This window comes from Lycium ferocissimum, chromosome 9 (genome assembly GCF_029784015.1).
Source record: "Lycium ferocissimum isolate CSIRO_LF1 chromosome 9, AGI_CSIRO_Lferr_CH_V1, whole genome shotgun sequence".
NCBI lineage: Eukaryota > Viridiplantae > Streptophyta > Magnoliopsida > Solanales > Solanaceae > Lycium > Lycium ferocissimum.
The window spans coordinates 17,044,514-17,054,847 of NC_081350.1; the positions used below are offsets into that span (position 1 = coordinate 17,044,514).

At 34.7% G+C, this 10,334-nt stretch overlaps 1 long non-coding RNA gene across 3 annotated transcripts; it reads left to right on the forward strand.

Moving 5' to 3' along the window:
- Positions 1 to 1,789: 1,789 nt before the first annotated feature.
- On the forward strand, positions 1,790 to 9,746 carry LOC132029737 (uncharacterized). Of its 3 annotated transcripts, XR_009407904.1 has the most exons (7): positions 1,790 to 1,972; positions 2,073 to 2,971; positions 3,974 to 4,093; positions 4,258 to 4,388; positions 4,631 to 4,703; positions 4,842 to 5,027; positions 9,637 to 9,746. It is a non-coding gene; the product is annotated as an uncharacterized LOC132029737 (long non-coding RNA). The 3 variants fall into 3 exon arrangements; XR_009407903.1 differs by having other exon boundaries at positions 4,258 to 4,703; XR_009407905.1 differs by lacking the exons at positions 3,974 to 4,093; positions 4,258 to 4,388 and having other exon boundaries at positions 1,792 to 1,972.
- Positions 9,747 to 10,334: the final 588 nt, after the last annotated feature.

Genomic DNA, 10,334 nt, shown 5'->3' on the forward strand with positions numbered 1-10,334 from the left:
AGAGACACAGTTGTGCAGCAAAATGCGACAGAGAATTTTTGGTGATGTTGCAAGGTCTGCGACACAACATGCGACTTTCAAAGGTTGAGTATGAATTGTTCTAGACTTGGTATGGTTGTGATGTTGTTGGGTTGGTTTGTGCAAATAAAGTTGTAATATGAAGTTGTTAGATTGTTAAGTGAGTTGTGAAGATGAAAAGGGAACTAGTGAAGGATTGATGCTACCGAAATATGTATAGGATTGAGGAAAACAAGCTACATGAATCTTATGCACATAAAATGTTCGACAAAATGTCTAAATGAGTTCTCTTATAAGTTATGAACCCATCGTTGATACGGATGCTTCGTTTACTGTAGATAATCATTCATAGAGCGTACAAGGATTCGTGAGATCCGTATACTAAGGAGACAAGGTATGTAAGGCTAACCCTTTCTTTCTAAAGGCATGATTTTTCTATTGTGAGTCCACACATGGTACCCATAATGTCCTACTCCTAGAAATGCTAGAAGCTCATAATTCTTAAAGTTCCTATGATATTATTGATAAATGCTCTTCATGATGATGATGATGATCCTATTTCTAAAGATATCAAAGCTTATAGTTCTTGATGTTCTCGTAATATTATTGAGCTTATTCCTATGATATTATTGATTTTACTCATTATTGTTGGTCTCATCTTATAATAATTGTTCTTTCAAGGTGAGATATAGCGATGATGATGATTCCATAATAGAAATCGGAGGTTTATCGACCTTACGCCACTCCGATAGAGTAGTAATGTTTCATTGGGTTCTCATACATGCTTTATAGAGTAGTAATGTTTCATTGGGCTCTCATGCATGCTTTGTTGCACTCCACTAGTTCCGGAGTTGCCTTGTGAGTCAGCATGGTTACATATGCATATGCATGTGTATGGAGGGGCCCTGTCCCGACCACATATTGTCTTGTACTCCAGTAGAGGCTTGTAGACAGTTATGTACAGTCGGATGTTGTACGGCCTTGTTGGCCCATACTGTATGTCCAGCTTATTTACGCAGTTATGTCCTTTCAGATTTGTCATATTTCAGTCTATTACTTCTGTGAGATAGCATGCTATCTCATGGCGGCTCTAATGGCCTACCTAGGCTTATGATTACGTTATGGATGTATGTCTAGTGGTACTTGACAAGTAAGTCAAGTGCCCGTCATGGCCCTCCAGTTTGGATCGTGACAATTTGCTTTTCTATATTTTCAATTTTCCATTAGAAAATTCTAAGTTATAAGAAAAGGTCATCGTCAATTTCTGTTGATAATAGTTTTTTATCAACTGTATCCACTTTTTGTTCAAATTCTTCTTTCAATAATTTTTTGAGTTAATGACACTAAACGTTTTTATAATATGATTTAATTTTGAGTACACCTTATGAATTTTTTTTTAATATATTATGAAAATCATATGCTTACATCTCATGTGAGGTACATCCGTAATTAAGTATATTAAAATAGATAAATCAGAATTATAATGTATTTACTTTTTATGAAATTAAAAAGGATAATTATTTTAGTTGAAAATATTTATTTAATCAAAAAAGAGTTTTTTTTGGAATGTGTATCTTTTGATACTCTTAAATTTACTTTACTATATATATTTTTTATATTGGAAATGACACTTTGGGGTGGACGAACATGGACAAATAGAGGTTACAAAAGTTGTACTTTGTGCTTGGAATGGCATAGGACGAACAAGGGCATTTTGGGAATTTCGGATGACTTTCGATAATGCTACTAATTGAGTTAACAATGCCTTCTGCTTCAAATGAAACACAGGTGTTCTATTCATGTCACCACTCACCACTTCAGCTCTATATTTTTCCCTTACTTCTTGGTTGCTCCTTCAGGATTTTCCTTTTTCTTTTGTTGCTTCTCTTTCTTCTTTTCTTATCTTTGTTCGTGGTCAGTTCGCTGTACATCTTTCCCCCCTGAACTGTTTTATGTAAGTAACTTTTTCTTGCTTCATATTTTCATTGAGGTTTTTAACCCTATGTTTGAAATTGGGTTTTGAAGAATTCAACTACATGTTTATCTTATTTCAGAATTGGACCTGACAATTGGAAAGTCTCAAAATGCGATAGGATGTTTTGGAGTTCTGAGAGATAGTGCTCTAAATGTCCGTTTGAGTCCTTTCATTGTGAATGCGATGGCAATTTTGGAAGTTAAGTTTCTTCATTGTTCTTTTCGTCCATATTCTGCATTTTTCATGGTTGGTTCTATATTCTATATGCTCCGCCTTCTATGCTTTTTTTTTTTTGGGCTTAATCTCTGAGTGATTTCTACTGCTGTCTAACTTTTGTCGTGAGATTTGGTGAGTTCTTTTTTCTTTACTTCCTTACCCTGCTTTTGTTAGTTGGTTTGTTTGCATGTATGTGGTTTCATTTGTTAGGCTAAATGGTGAGATTAAGTAAGAGGTTAGTGTTTAAGGATGTAAGCCACTACAAATGTTTCTTTTCCTGTGCTCTCTTCAATGTTATCCAAGATCACATATTTGCAATTTTAACTTGGGGTTCAAGGGGTCTTAGGAATTCAAGGAAGTAATGACCGTTTTGAGTGTCCTGGGATTGTTCGCTGTTGATTCAACCTCTATGGTGTTATAGCAGTTTAAAGAGCGAGTATTAAGAAGATCTGAGTTGACAGAGGAAGATATGGTGCTCAATACATAAAAGGCCACCCACAAGAAAAACTAATGAACTTGAGAGAAATGATCAGGTTAGAGGCGATTTACTGGCAAAGGGAATTGCTCTAATGGATGTAGGAACACAAACTGTTTGGAGGCCTTGCAGAGTAATTGTTTATTTTATTTTTGGATAGGTGACTTCTCCTATTAATCAAGTTGGTGATCGCAATTTGGCTATGCTTAAAACTTTGGCAGATGATTACTATTCGCATATGCTTTATTGATTTGCTTGCTTATGAACTTCCTCAAATGAAATGAAAGGTAGAATAAGAGCCTATAGTGCTCAGTGGCGGATCCAGGATTTTCAATCAGGGTGTTCGGAAAAACAAATGAACCTATTTTTGCATTTGTTCAGGGTGTTCAAAAGTCAATATATCTACATGAACACAAAAAATTGACCCTAAATATACACTGTAATTTTTTGCCGAGGGTGTTCGGGTGAACACCCTGGGCCTTGACTACATCCGCCCCTGATAGTGCTCTGTCTTTTCCTTTTAAGATAATATCATGTGAGGAACTGAGACGGGAACTTGCTTTTACAATTTTATAGGATCACAGTCTGTACAGTTGAATAGTTGGAGAAAAATGTAGTTCATGTTAGACTGAGAGATGTTAGTGAATTTAACTCCACAAAGCCTGATTATTATTCATGTCCAAGATATGAATGACTCTTTAATTTTTCTACTTCAAAGATATTGAAATATTCTACTTTTTACAGTTAGATGCTTCCATTCAGTTAGTCTTGGTATTTTTTCTACTTATGATTCCATATGGTGAAGTCCCGTGGTTTTCTCCTTGCGGAGGCGAAGCTGCTTATATTTCCTAAGATATTCCCAAACCATGTAGCCAACAATGTGCTATAAATTGTGCTCTCATTAGAATGCTATGTACCATTTTATATGAAATTGTTTAAGCCTACTTAATTACTTTTCCTAATAGCTAATTAGATCCAATAATATTATGATTAGCATAATATCGTGAATCATAGAATTATTAAAAGCCTTGCACTATTTGATATTTCTTGAGTTCTTTACCTTTTTTACAATCTGATGGTTCTCTTTTTGTGGTTTTGGAGCATTCAAAGTTTATGGCATATAGCATGTGATCTGTTGGTTGTCCTTTGTGATCTAAAGCTGATTTTATTGACTGGACACCCCTGGATTATAATAGGAAAATTGTTGCAGTACAGAGGCTAAATGTATCGTCTTTCACTATGCTTCCCCTTCTCCTCATTATTTGTGCTGATCATTCATTTGTTCTCAGTCCTACCTGGAGTGCTTCTGTGCAATCAAGGACAACAAACAGTTGTGTTCTGTTAATGGTATTTTTAGACTCTCTGACTTATATGCTGAATCAAGAAGAATCTTTTTTTTTACTTTGTGTGTGAGTGAAGGTTCTTAAATAAATTAACTGATACTAAATTTGCAGCTCTGGTCTCAATGTAGGATCTTACAAATTTTACAGCGGTATGGACATTGGAATTGTTTTTCTAGAATTTGAAAATCTCTATTTCGGTGTTATCAATCTTTCAAATGCTTTATGTTAAGGAATCTTGCTTTGGGGATTCCTTGACGTTCTTCTGGGAAGAATGACGATGGCAAGGGGGCTAGGAAAGTTTTTTTTTTTTTTTGCCTCTGACATAGCACTACAAAAACAGAAAAAAAAAAAAAAAAAAACTGTGAGTTGATACCTCTTTACTTCTTGCATGAAGATATATGGGTGTCTGCTTTGTAGGATAAAGTAACTATACTTCAATTTGCTTGAATTGATGGTTCAGAATCATAAGATTTGCCTGACATACATAAGTTGATATAGACTTATTCCAATTATGCCTTATTATTTCCTTATATTGATAATATTTTGGACGAATGTTGTATTTTCCCAGTTAGCAAAGGTTATCATGTTCCTTCCTACATGCAGATTGCGAAGGAAGGAAAGATATATTCAGGGGATGGAGCATGTGCCAACAATATTCATGTATATGTAGAAAAATGTAATAAGCTATTGGTTTTATTCTTTAGATATTTTTGCATTTTCTCTAGAAAGATTCTGGTTTATAAATTCCATGCTTCAGGCTAATGGCACTATACTGAGTTTTGAAATTTGACGTTTCCGAAATTGCATGTTATAGGTTGAAGGGAAGGGCTTAACTTTGACTAAGAGAATGATGATATCCATAAAGGAAACTTTCAGTGCCTTATGGTTGATCAATAGAAGATGACGGGATCTACAGGAAGCATAAGGAAAGTCATAAATTCTGATCTCTTAATGGAAGATGTAACACGGGATGGCTGAAATGGTTTTCTGTCAAGACCTAGTTCGCTAAGTCGCACGGGCATCTACCTTTTACACCTCAGTAGGCGAACCCTTATCCCGACAATCTTAAAATCATGAATAAATAAATAAATAAATAAATAAGCGGAAGGGATAAAAACACGTAAGTCTGACGATAATGATATAGAAACATATAGAAGTAAGAAAATCCAACCAAAAGGACCACTTGAAAATCCAAAATCGTATCCGCAAGGTAAATTATTTAATTTGTATAAAATCACTAATTTTTCTAACTTCTAAAAATATATAATTTCTTAAATCGCTAATGAATAATTTCCAACTAAATTTACAGCAATAAAATGTCACGACCCAAATTACCGTTCGTGTGGGCACCTACCTTATTATCACTAGTAGGCAAACCCTTACTCGTTAACCCATTATTCACTAGCCAATTTTAACTTCTTTAATCATTTATACTTAAACAATCAATGAACAAGTAAATGAATAAATAGTCTAACCAAGTCATAAATAATAATTAATATAAATGCGGAAGTCTTAACTATTACACTCTCCCAAAATCTGAAAGTCATCGTACAAGGACTCTAACCAACAATGCCTAAGGAATAAAGTATATCTCAAATATAATAACAAATAATGTCTGGAATGAAAGTAGACATCTGGAAAGAGAGATCTTCAGGTGGCATGGTATGGATAAAAGCTCACCCTCAGATCCGATCAAGTTAACAAGCTTCAAGCTAGAGATGTCGTCTGGATGAAATCTCTGGAACACAATCTGCACTAAAAAAGGGTGCAGTAAGGTAGTATCAGTACAAACACTATGTACCGGTAAGCATCATAGGCCGACTAAGATTAGTTCATGTATATAAGCATAAAATCAACAAGATAAATAGATAGGCACTTAATACTCAAATTCAAGTCATAGAATATCCCATAACTGAGTCACAACCTAAGATGAAGCTTCTAAACCACAAGTCTGTCACGTCTCAATAATCTTATATGATAATCACAAGTCCAAGTTCCAACCCTAGGTAGAGTCACTAATCCACAATTTAACTCAGTCAATGATCATATTTATATCACAATAGACATTCAACATCCATATCAAAATCAGAACCAAACGAGTATATAATAATGTAGAATAAAATATAATGATATGCAATACAATGCAATGTGGTGCAATGATCAACCACACACTATACATACATGCTAACTGGTGTCATTGCCCGGTAGTCATGATATGCAGGGGACCCATGGTGTCCATGTACCACTCGTTCCGGACTCACTCCTCGGACCCGATCTTACAACTAGACTACATCCTTACCCCCAGTCAAATGTCCATGTTCATGTCTAGGGTTGATCCTCACCCCCGATCAAATGAGCCTTTTCATATATATATATATATATATATATATATATATATATATATATATATATATAGACACACACACACGCACACACATATTGTCACATCACTTTCAATGATCAGTTATCAAGTACCATGTATCAAATAGTATCACAAGTTCAACAAGAAGATTATATTAACTTCTTCACTAATTCCTTTCCATCATGTATGAATGTATGAATGCATAAATGAGTGCAAACATGATAAAACAATACAAATAAACTAAAAATGAGGGTACAAGGCACAAGCCACAAGTTATATCAAGACTTAGATAAATCAGCTCAACCATGAAATGAATCATGCAAACCATCTCAGCCAACATTAGAGGCTATGTCCCTCTTTACTTCCCAACATAACAAGTACACCTCACAACAAAGTCTTGTATCACCAAGGTGCTCCATTTCATTATATATCATCATCAACAGTAAAATCATACATCAAGTTTTCATCTATGTGCTATCATAAGTTTATATCACAATTCAAGTCTAAACTCATTATCCTTCCTTTCTCCGATGATATGTGTCACGATAAGAGAGATTGTGTACATCAGGTATTACAACACAACAATTCAGGTAACAAGTCTAATCACAATAACAGGGAAACAAGCCACCATCAACAACAATCAACCTAATAGAAATTCATCCCGAAGCACCACAGTATGAATAAAACTACACCTCATATTTCATAAGACATAACGTAATGGCGACTAACCACAAAATCAGAAGTCATACCAACCTAGCTAATATCCAACCAAAACACCATGTCCGAAGACCTAATCATGCTTTCTCCCGTCAATTCTACACAATACATACGTTTCGCTAATCAAAGTCTAACTAAAGTAAGCCGTAACCTACCTGGAATGCCGAGCAACAGTCTCGAATCGTCAAACCTTAGGCTTGCCTTCCTCTTTGGAGAACCTCAAAACTATTAACATCTATCAAATATGAATTCAATGTCAAAATATGAATCTAAGGGTACCCATATTGCCATAGTTTTACCCAAAACTCAAAAATGGACCCAAAATAGCCAAACCCAAGCCACGAGGCTAAAACTGTAATTTTATTGAAAATTTCGATGCAATATAGTCAAAATAATACTCTACGAGTCCAACAATATCCATATTGAAATACTTTTAGAAAAATACCCAAAATACCCCTATAATGTGAATTCGTGTTCATGAGGATAAAACAGAAAACTTAGTGTACAATTATGTTACCCATCATCTAGTTAACCTTCAATCTTAATTTCATGAAATTCTATTCATCATAAGATATCCCAATTAATCTTTTTTATTTTTAGCCCTAGGGTTCTTAACCCATTACTTCTTCACAATTAGTGTATAGGATAACTATGAGATGACGATAATCGACAATAAATAATGAATACTAGGTTAGAATCTTACCCCTAAAGTGCTTGTGAATGATTTTCCATTGCTATCGCCCCAACCCTTCAACTATTGAAGGTTTCATCAATTCTTGGGTTCTAATCTTGCACCCACCATTAATGGAGCTTAAGCTTGCCATGGGATTTGAAGAAGGGAAGATAATGAATCACGTAAGGGTTTGCACTTACCTTTAAGGAGGAACCCCACCCTAGCCCTAGGAAAATAGCCTCTCACTTTCTAGAGAAGTGTTTTGGGTTTATGAGGGGAAAGACTTGAAAATAACACTTAAAAACGACTTTTCTGCCCCAGATTTTCGCTGCATCAGATTTACCCTTCACTACAACCGGTGCACATTTCGCTACAGCGGGTGCCCAAAATTCTAAAATGTTCAAAACTTTGTTTTAGCCCCTGAAATTCATCCGGAACCTCCCGAACACAAACCATATATGCATTTTGATTGTAAACCACGTTACGGACTTAACCGTGACCTAGGAATTCCCAAAAGAGATCATTTAAACCCGGTATTGACCAAGTCAACCCCAACACTATGAAACTAAGCCTTTACTCGAGACTCAAAACATCCCCGAACGCCTTGGCACCCAAACCAATGGCTTCACTAAGTCGTAAGTCGTACTAACGGGACTCGAGGCAAGGGTCAACAAGGTTAAGTGGGTCAAAACACTGTAATGACTAAACGGGTCGTTACATAAAATCCCCAAGTAATTTCTATGGTAATAAAACTCCCAGGCAGTTTTGTAAAAGGCGGGGGCGTGAGGCAGGGCATTTTACTTAGTACGGTGCGAGGCGTAAGCCCCATGGATCTTTAAATTTTTAATTTATAACGTAGTAAAATAGTATAACAACACACAAATTATAAAAGATATATTAATAGTTTTATAAAATTAAAAAAAATGATTAAAGAAACTCATAGAAAACAAAACTTCTAACATGATTTTACAACTATAATTAATGCAATGATTTGAAACTTATTATGAGATGCAAATCAACTCTAACATCTTAATTTTCAAACCGTAAAAGAATGACAATTTCTTAAAGTATACTACTATCATACTATGCAGTTTACTTCCCTAAAAGAAAATAATCAATAAGCTATATCATATTATAATTAAAACATCACTCCTTCATGAATATAAATAAAATTACTTTCAATTAGCAAAATAATAAACTATGATAATTTTCAGACACAGGACAAAAACGTGAAGACCAATGTCAAGTAAAGATGTAAAATTCGGCTATGTATATTTGAAAAAAAATGTTAAGTGATATTCACCCTCACAGTGTTCTCAAATAGTAAATATGCAGAACTACTGTTTGTTATTTGAGTTACTTTCAATTGTCTTATTTCTATAAATGAAGAAAACTATTAAGCATCATTCATTTAATAATGAATTATAAGGGTCAATAATGTTAATTGAAGAATTTGACACATAATTTGTATAAGAACTCTAGGCGAGCCCCGAGCATTGGGCGTTAGGCGTATTTAGGGCGTACAATCGGGCGTTTAGAGCACAAGCCTCACACAACTAATCCCCACACGTAAGCCCCGAGGCGTTTTGCCAGTGCCCCGCCTCCTGAACTAGTCCCAGGACTGCCTTTTAAAATACTGCTCCCAGGTAAATCTCCAAGAAATTTACCTGGGAGTTTATTAACAACAATAAAATCCTCAAGTAATTTCTATGGTAATAAAACTTCAGTGCCTCATGGTTGATCAATAGAAGATGACGGGATCTGCAGGAAGCATAAGGAAAGTCATAAATTCTGATCTATTAATGGAAGATGTAACAAGAAATGGCTGAAATGGTTTTCAAAAGGGGGCATGCGTAGCCGCCCCCTTTAATTACTATTTTGTTCATTCTAACATAAAAGTAGATAAGCTTATGTATTTTTTGAATTGGTAATCCTTGATGTATACTTTAATGTTCTATTTGAGCAAATGATATCTTCAAACAAAAGGACCACTTTAAAATCCAAACTAAAGGGCCACTTGAAAATCCAAAAGGAACACTTGAAAATCCAAACAAAAGGACCACTTGAAAATCCAAAATCATATTCGAAGATAAATTATTTAATTTGTATACAATCACTAATTTTTGTAACTTCTAAAAATATATAATTTCTTAAATCTCTAAAGGGGCGCCCCCCTTTAATTACTATTTTGTTCATTCTAACATAAAAGTGGATAAGCTTATGTACTTTTTGAATTAGTAATCCTTGATATATACTTTAATGTTCTATTTGAGCAAATGTTATCTTCAAACAAAAGGACCACTTTAAAATTTAAACAAAAGGACCACTTGAAAATCCACTTAAACTCCCAAGAAATTTAACTGGGAGTTTATTCATAGCAATAAAATCCCCAAAAAATTTATTCACAGCAATAAAATCCCCAAAAAATTTATTCACAGCAATAAAATCCCCAAGTAATTTCTATGGTAATAAAACTTCAGTGCCTTATGGTTGATTAATAGAAGATGACGGGATCTGCAGGAAGCATAAGGAAAGTCATAAATTATGATCTCTTA